Source organism: Leopardus geoffroyi, chromosome X (genome assembly GCF_018350155.1).
Source record: "Leopardus geoffroyi isolate Oge1 chromosome X, O.geoffroyi_Oge1_pat1.0, whole genome shotgun sequence".
In the NCBI taxonomy this organism is placed as follows: domain Eukaryota; kingdom Metazoa; phylum Chordata; class Mammalia; order Carnivora; family Felidae; genus Leopardus; species Leopardus geoffroyi.
The window spans coordinates 2,400,380-2,406,379 of NC_059343.1; the positions used below are offsets into that span (position 1 = coordinate 2,400,380).

General features: G+C 41.8%; 1 long non-coding RNA gene across 6 annotated transcripts in view; it reads right to left on the reverse strand.

Annotated features, from left to right (window-relative positions):
- Positions 1-4,424, reverse strand: part of LOC123595154 — a 40,248-nt gene extending 35,824 nt beyond the window's left edge. For 2 of the 6 annotated variants that reach the window (XR_006711059.1, XR_006711058.1), the window contains exons 1-3: positions 4,122-4,413; positions 3,491-3,606; positions 96-211 (exon numbers count right to left, since the gene is read on the reverse strand). This is a non-coding gene — a long non-coding RNA (uncharacterized LOC123595154). Of the gene's footprint in view, positions 1-95; positions 212-3,490; positions 3,607-4,121 lie in introns of all 6 variants that reach the window. The other 4 variants (XR_006711057.1, XR_006711055.1, XR_006711054.1 and 1 more) reach the window with 3 other exon arrangements.
- Positions 4,425-6,000: the final 1,576 nt, after the last annotated feature.

Here is a 6,000-nt window from a genome sequence, read left to right on the forward strand (position 1 = left end):
CCTGCTTGGGATTCTCTCTCTCTCTGCCCCTCCTCTGTTTACACACTCTCTCTCAAAATAAACAAATAAACATTAAAAAAAGAAAAAAAACCCACCTGGAATGTGGAACTTTGTATGCAGAGGACAATAATGTCGAGCCATGAGCTTATCTGTCCTTTATTTTCATTTAGCCAAGCACCAAGTGTTTGCAGGGACAGGAAGAAAAAGTAATCTAAACAACAAAAAATATCAAGTTGACCTTTTACTGAGTACCCATCTCTGCAGCCCAAGGCAACAAGCTACATGGAGTTTCTTTTCATTAAACGAAATTATTCTATCGTATGAAACCATCACCTTCATATTCATTTAACCTTTCTGATGGTTTTCTTGCCTGGGAGGCGTGCAAGAGAAAATGCCGAATGCAGAGAAAAAGGAAGAGGTTTTAAACTTCAACATGATGTTCCTGTGGATGGGCCAACAGCCCAGTCATGTTATGGTGGAAAGCATGGCTCTCTCCACCCTAAAACGAATGATGGCTTTGCAGTGTAAAGACTCTTAAAATAATGGTCCTCCTACGCTTTGGACAGAAGGTCTCCACTGCGTTGCACTCAACAGCCGAGACACTAGAGGTCTTTCAGTGTTTTTAAAACAATGAATACACTGACTTTCCCTATGAAAGTGGTTCACCCATAGTGTTGAGTCATGGATCTCAGTCTGCCTGTTGTAGTTGTCACGAGAGGGTGCCTGCGGTAGAGACGACCACAGTCACAACGGCTTCCCCCAACAAGAATCCATTTCTTGCTAACCTCATAGTCTACACCAGGGGTTATTGCCCACACTGGGGAAACAGGTGCTCTTTCAAAGACTAAATGGGGGCTTTACCTGTGCAAGGCAGGTAGAGGTGACCCTGGCCATTGGGGCTTTGCCATCAGACAGGATGAACGTAGCTTGCCAATGGCACCCACTGGTCTTGCCCAAAGCCCACTGATGAGAATTAACCCCGTGGTGTTGTGTAAAGGTGGAGATGCGATGGGAATTCTAGACGTGACAAGGAACAGGAGACCAGGCAATACTGTAGGGCCAAGCAGCCAATCTCCGCCACAATTATGCGCAGTGACTGGCCGCATGTCACGCAGCGTTGGGCGTATTTTGCTTTTATCTGCCTATCACGGTGAGATGGGAAAGGGAGTCCCTTCTACCTATTGCTTTCCACCTCAACGGTGAGTGCAGGACTCATTGGTCATGACCTCCACAGCTCGCCCCTGCTCCCACAATTCTATTAAATATCTCTGCTGGATTTCTCTCCCCCTAACTGGAGCCCAGCCTCGTGGCAGCCCAAAGGTTGGTATTTCTGTGAGATACAAATGGGTATCTGTGAAGCTCTATTTGCCCTCAGAAACCAATGTTTATGATCACTGAAAGAGGAGGAAGAGGCCAAAAGAGGAAAAGATACGTTTTTCATAAAGATGGGTCCTCCAGTATAGCAGGAAAATGCCCCATGTAGGACTCTGGGCCGACAGTGTGGGGCCTGCTTGGGATTCTCTCTCTTTCCGTCTCTCTTTCTCTCTCTCTCTCTGCCCCTCCCTCACCTTGTCTCTGCCTCTCAAAATAAATAAAAAACTTAAAAAAAAAAGAATAAGCTTTCAAGGAAACTGCAGTTGAAGAGTTTTTATGAAGACCCTTATATTTAAATTGATTTACTTATATACAATGTGTCTATAATATATAACATGTATGTAATATATATTTGTATATATGTATTATATATGTATATATGTATATATTGTATATGTATATATGTATATATTGTAGTATATATGTACTATATATTTATATATAGTATGTATGTATTATATATAATGTACATAGACATGTGTATAATATATACTATATATGTAATATATCTCTTACATACAACTAATACGTAGGATAGAAGTATGTTAATTTATTTGCTATGTTTAGATAATGTAATGTATAATAAATGATAAACATATATTACGTGTAATATGATTATATTAAATAATGGTTATAGGCACTCCTGGCACACACTTAAAGTGTCTATCTCTTGATTTCAGCTCAGGTCATGATCTCTCACATCCTGAGCTCGAACCCCCCGCGTCGGGTTCTGTGTTGCTAGCGTGGATCCTGCTTGGTATTCTCTGTCTCTTTTTCTCTCTCTGCCCCTCCCCCACTTGCTCTCTGTCTCCCTCAAAATAAATAAACTTAAAAATAAAGAAATAAATAATCATTATAACATCATGTTATATGTATTGAATATATGTTATAACGGTATCTATGTGATGTGTGTCTATAATTATGATAGTATATACTTATTTACATATGCACACATTTACAATAAGTTACAGGTTTTAGTGCTTTAAAATTCTTTCATATACGGCATCGCACAAACCCGTCTCCCACGCACATTGCCCCCGGTACCAGAATCAGACCATCCCAACGAGATGGCTGAGAAAGCAGTCGGTGAAGCTAGGACATCACTGAGCTCCGCATGATTCTACTCTTGTTGGATTGGCCCATATCTAAAGATACGTGTGATTTGTATATATTAACAGTCATGTTCTAAGATGATGTGTTTTTGTATTTGGCAAGGAAAACTGCTGGAAAGAAATATATATTCTCTGCACACGACAGCGACATGTATTCTGTTCCTTTTGTGTTTTCCTCGGTAGTATATCACCCACTGAGGCTCCCATTGGCCCATGCAGACAACATCCTGTCAGTCCCCCGGTGTCGAACAACTCTTGGGAATACTAATTCTCTGTAATCACAACAAAGCTCAGATCAGCAAAGAGAATAATATATACATGCCTCTTAATTGATAGACAAGACACTGATTTCTAGCCACAAAACAGTGATTCTATCACTTTCTAGAAGGTAGCGATTGCAGAGGGAAATGAACTAACTTCTGAACGCCACTGTGACTCAAAAGATATTCAGAAACCCAGGCAACTCCTACAGTCTATTTTAATTTTTTGTTTTAATTTTTTTTTTCAACGTTTATTTATTTTTGGGACAGAGAGAGACAGAGCATGAACGGGGGAGGGGCAGAGAGAGAGGGAGACACAGAATCGGAAACAGGATCCAGGCTCCGAGCCATCAGCCCAGAGCCCGACGCGGGGCTCGAACTCACGGACCGCGAGATCGTGACCTGGCTGAAGTCGGACGCTTAACCGACTGTGCCACCCAGGCGCCCCCCTACAGTCTATTTTAAACAATCACAAATGCCAACATGGGTCTGGACTCACCGTGACGTGTGCCTTCTCTCTCATAGGTAGACATGTACGTGCATCTTGAGCATACCCAACCTTAACCACACCGTTCTTTGTCTACAATGCATTGCTATGTCATAACTCAGTTTCTTATTTCCTTCACTTCAAAGACCATGCACTTTTCTCTCCACCCTTAATAAAATCTATGCTTAACTTATATCGTAGATGCTCTTTGGGCGGTCGCCCAGATCTCAGGGGAAGAAAACCAATGCATCACCTACCATCATGCCATTTTCACGTGGAATTCGGGCAAAGTGATTTTCTTTAAGCTCCTTGCCGAGGCCACAACCCATTCCAAAATGGTAGCAAACGTCACGGTTCTTGGGACAACCAAACCCTTTAAAAAGTAACAGGTTTATTTTTTTAGAAATTGGAAGTACAGAGTTCCCACGTACCCCTCTCCCTGCTTACACAATCTGCCCTATTAATAACATCTGGCACTAGTGTGCTACATTTATGATAATCAATGAAAAATACAAATATTATTAATAAAGAGTTATGGTTTGCATTACTGGCTCTATCTTTGTTTTGGGCATTCTGGGTTTGGACAAATGCATAATGATGTGTGTCTGCCATTACAGACTCATACAAAATAGTTTCACTGCCCTAAAAATTTCCTGTGTTTTGTCTGCTCATTCCCCACCCCCAAGTCTCTGGCAACCACTGATTTTTTTTTTTTACTGACTCCATGGTTTTGCCTTCTCCTAAGACGTCATAGAGCTCAAATCATAGCATAGGGAGTCTTTTCAGATGGACTTCTTTTATGAGCATGCATTTAAGTTTTCTCCACGTCTTTCCACGGGTTGACAGCTTATTTCCTTGTATCCCTGAATGATATCCTGTTGCATTCACCTGTTGAAAGGCTTCATGGTTGCCAATTCCATTCTCAGGCAGGTACAACTTGCCGGCAGCTTCTGTCCACTTTCTGACTCCTTCATTACCTGGCTGCCTGGAAAAATCCCAAGCTTAGAATTATCCTCAGCCTTTCCTGTTCTAAATCTATAAATCTGAGTGGTAGACCACAAGTAGAGTAATGACAGTCTTCCCAGCATAGTAAAAATAATCTTCCCCAAACCGCCCATCTTCCTCCATGTGGTTAAAAGAGAGAAGGGGTCTTACTCTTTGTTCGAAATGAATGAAGGGGTCCTGAGTGACTCAGTTGAGCGTCCGACTTTGGCTCAGGTCATGATCTCGTGCTTGGTGAGTTCAAGCCCCGCGTTGGGCTCACTGCTGTCAGCCTGGAGCCTGCTTTGGATCCTCTGTCTCCCTCTCTCTCTGCCCCTACCCCACTTGTGCTCTCTCTCTCTCTCAGAAAATAAAATAAAACATTAAAAAAAATAAATGAATGGAAATAGAAGAGTCTTCCCTCTACTTGTGCTGTAGCTGTGATTCCGGACCTGAGTGATTTCTCAGGTCCTGTCAAGAGCCCGCTGGTCTGGGTAATGGGTTCTCCTTTGCAGAGTGACCATTATCCCTACCACGTGCCTTGTCAGAAAGAAAGAAGCGTGGTGCTATTGTCATTTGATGTCCTACGAATCATAATCAACGCCTTGATTTCTGTGTGTGTGTGTGTGTGTGTGTGTGTGTGTGTGTATGTGTGACACCTACATCAACTGGGGGGGAAAATACTCAGAACCAATTGAACCGGTGACTCTCAACTCTGCATTTGGATGGCGATACTGGCGGTGGCTGCTAGGGAAGGCAGTGGAGGCAGTGGGCTCTGGGGGTGCGGAAGCGGGTTTCTAAATTGCCAGTCTTGGAGGATGGAGAAATACGTAGAATGAAGATGGAAATGTTTCTCTATTCTCATAAAGTAATGAATGAGCTGTCATCATTAATAGCCACAGGGAAAGGTTGGCAGCTCGAGCCGAATGAATAAGAAAAGAGCGTGATAGCCTGTCCCTGCCTAATGAAGCCGAGAGATTAAAGATACTCAATCATAGCATTTTACCAGTACACCTGGATTCTCTTTATTAAAAAGGCATTTATCTAATGATCCATGGCAAGCTATTACCAGAAGTGGAGAATGGTGTTATTGATAGAAAGAGGATGAAAAGCCATCGAAGAAGGAATATTTCCTCACTGTAATAAGCCTTGATAAAGTATTGATCTTTAAAGGAAAATTGTTGGTTTTGCGTTTTGTGCTGGGCTGTCGAGCTTAGTTAGAGAAAGAATTATTTAGCTGAATTCCCAGCACTTAGTGTTAATGAACTCAACACTTCTTTTTTTTTTTTTTTAAATCAAGTAATTTTTATGCAAAATCGTAGTTTGAGGATTGGCATAGTGCTGAAAGAAAATTGCACGTTATTAAAAAGCAGACAGTATTACTCTGAGAGAATCCACGACTCAACTGATACCTTCTTCTAGATTTTGTCAGTATGTCTGTCTAAAGCAGCATTGGGAGGACAGGACAGAGTAATTGATGCACCAAAGTGATTCATAACATTCCTAGCTGTTCCTGGATTATTAAGCAATTTGGGGGAAAACAAACACAGAAATGCTTTTGCTGTGTTTAATCGGAAAACAGAGACAAGTCAGAACATATGAGGAGAGAAAAAAAGACCTCTGGAATTTGGTTAGAAAACCTGAAATGTACTTTGGTCTTGGTCTCTGTTGGTTCGTTGCTGGGTAGATGCTAAAACATGATATTCTTGGAATCTGCGTTTGAAACCACAGAAGCCTACTGTGATGTACGTGAGCATCTATCAACACTTAGGTTCGAGGGAGTGTG